Raw genomic sequence first — 2,479 nt, forward strand, 5'->3', positions numbered from 1 at the left:
GCTCTGGGGGAAGACTGCTCAGCTGGGAACAAGATGTTCTTCAGGCTCCCTTGCAAGCCCAACCATTCAGGGACTCCATCATTCCATGGTCTCCAGTGTCCACTTCAGATGGAGCCTGGGAACTGTGATGTCACAGCCCACACTCCAGCTGGAACGTCCAGCGCCCAGCAATGGGCACAACACAACCCTTGGCCGCTGTGTTGACACGCTCTGCACCTTGCTCCTGCCCTCGCCTTTCACTCTTCTTATCCCCTCAATACCCCCATCATTCCTGACAGCTCCTGAGTGCCTGGATTTCATCATCCAGCCCTGCAGGATGCTCCCCTTTGTCCTGAGGAAGGTATGGTGCCATTCCATGGAGGTGGACACCCCCACCTGCCCAGGTGGGCTGGAGCTCTGTGGGCATGGAGTGGGACAGGGACCCCACTCTGAGGTTTTTCTACCGCTGCAGGCTGTCCCAGATGGAGAGGAGGAGATGGAGGTAGATACAAAGATTGATATGGAGGAGGAGATGGAAATAGACGGAGAAGACCCTGGAGAGGAAGAGATGGATGTGGATGTGGATGAGGAAGAAGAGATGGATGTGGATGTGGAAGAGTCCATTATGGACATGGATATTGATTAAAAAGGTGAGGAAGAGGCCATGATCTTGGCATGAAAAGCAATGCCAGCAGCAGGACAGGCAGAGTGGGTCTCCTGCTGCCAGGCTGGGGCTGGGCTGGGTGCTCCCTGCTCAGGGACATTGTACCCAGGGCACTGGATTCTGGTGGCCATCCACAGCCTGTCCTGTGCCTGGTTTGCTCCACACAAGCTCCATCCCAGACCAGCCATCCCAGCCAGGCTCAGTTCTGCTAGCAGAGTCCTGCTGCTGTGCCAGCTGTGCCAGCCTGGGGGCACATGCAAGAGCCCTCTGTGCCTGACTGGACTGACCGTGGCATTTGCTTTTCTTCCAGGTGTGATGGACATCATGGAGTGAGATGCCACCTTTTTGTACATACGTTTTACACTTTGATGTTGACTTTAGGATATAGGTTTTAGGGCTTTTTGTCTTCTGTAAATACGTTTCATATATTTTTTGTTAGATAGGTTTTTATGTATATATGTTCTATCGATTGTTGTTGTTACAAATATTCTTACAATGTAAATATGTTCTGTATTTTTGCAGCTGTTCTTTTGTAATAAACAAATATTATTTTTCACACCCCAGTTCTCCTTGTATTTGCTTCAGGCACAGGCAGCATATTGCCAAGTTGTAGTTTCCACTTGCTCCAGGTTCCCAGGGCTGGAGGTCAGAAGTAGATGAAGGGGAAAAAATCCACAATTAAGAGTGTCCATGACACCCAGAGCCAAAAGAAGCCCAGGGCATCAGGAAAGAGGGAAGCACGTGATCCAAACCAAAGCAGAAATGTAGTGAGAGCTCTGGAGGGAACAAAAGAAAGAGGAAGTCTGAAGAAATGAAAAAACGTCTCCCCACAAGGTGTTTTGCTTTTTTTAATTGAGAGTCTCTTCTACCATGTGGTGGAAACCCAGAAAAATAAAGGTCAGGAGAAGCATGGTTTATTGGGAACATACCTGCATAGTAGACAATCCTTGTGCAAATCATCCCATGCAGCACTCACATATTTAATTGCTTCTCTTCCTGGGGAAGCAGAGTTGCTTTATTTACTCCAAGCAAGATTTTCTCCCTCCTCCCTGGCAAAGAACAAGCTCCCATCCTGGCAAGCGCTCGCTGCATTCCTTAACACTCATCACACCCATGCTAAGGAGAGTGGAGCAGGTTAATTTATCACTTGTTGCAAGTTCTAAGTCCTTCTTAGATTAGGACCATGTTCAGCTGAGTGACAGTGAAGCAAAATGGCAAGCCAGGAATACATTGCCCTGCACACAACATCCTCCATTCCCATGGATGGTTTCTCACTGGCACACAGGAGGAAGGAAGGAACCCAAATGCATCATTGTACATCAAGTCATACATGTTGAGGGATGAACAGATCTCACAGGGATATGGAAACCCCCCCTGAAAAGCAGTTCAGAGAAAGCCTGAGCTGTTTTGTGGTCCTGGGCATGAAGATGCTCAGGATCTTCCACAGATGCTCAGCAGGCAGCAGGATTGCGGCTGGATGTCACTCTGCAAATGGCAGTGGCTCAGCTGAGAGCTCTGGGAGTGACTGACACCGCACTGAGAGGGGCCACAGTCCTGCAAGGGGCTTTCATCAGGAGCAAACAGCAGCCTGGAGGGTGGGCAATGCTGGATCTGTACCACTGCGTGCTCATCCTTCACCTGAATGTGGAGCTGCCCCCAAAGTTGCCATGGATCACTTTTTCTTTTTCTCCTGTTGGGTATATTTTGGAACAGCTGTTCTATGTGGCTTTTGATGGTGATCCTGTGGCAAGCGGCCATTTTCCTGCTGTGCTATCCTCACAACTAGTACTAACTCTTCATTTCCTTTGGTTTTATTTGGCGTTTTTTATCTATTTG

General features: G+C 49.0%; 1 long non-coding RNA gene across 1 annotated transcript; it reads left to right on the forward strand.

The window, feature by feature from the left end:
* The first annotated feature begins 196 nt into the window (after positions 1 to 196).
* LOC135305817 (uncharacterized) lies at positions 197 to 1,039 on the forward strand. The gene is made up of 3 exons (XR_010366796.1): positions 197 to 340; positions 452 to 629; positions 954 to 1,039. It is a non-coding gene; the product is annotated as an uncharacterized LOC135305817 (long non-coding RNA).
* The last annotated feature ends 1,440 nt before the right edge of the window (positions 1,040 to 2,479 follow it).

This window comes from Passer domesticus, chromosome 8, assembly GCF_036417665.1.
Source record: "Passer domesticus isolate bPasDom1 chromosome 8, bPasDom1.hap1, whole genome shotgun sequence".
NCBI lineage: Eukaryota > Metazoa > Chordata > Aves > Passeriformes > Passeridae > Passer > Passer domesticus.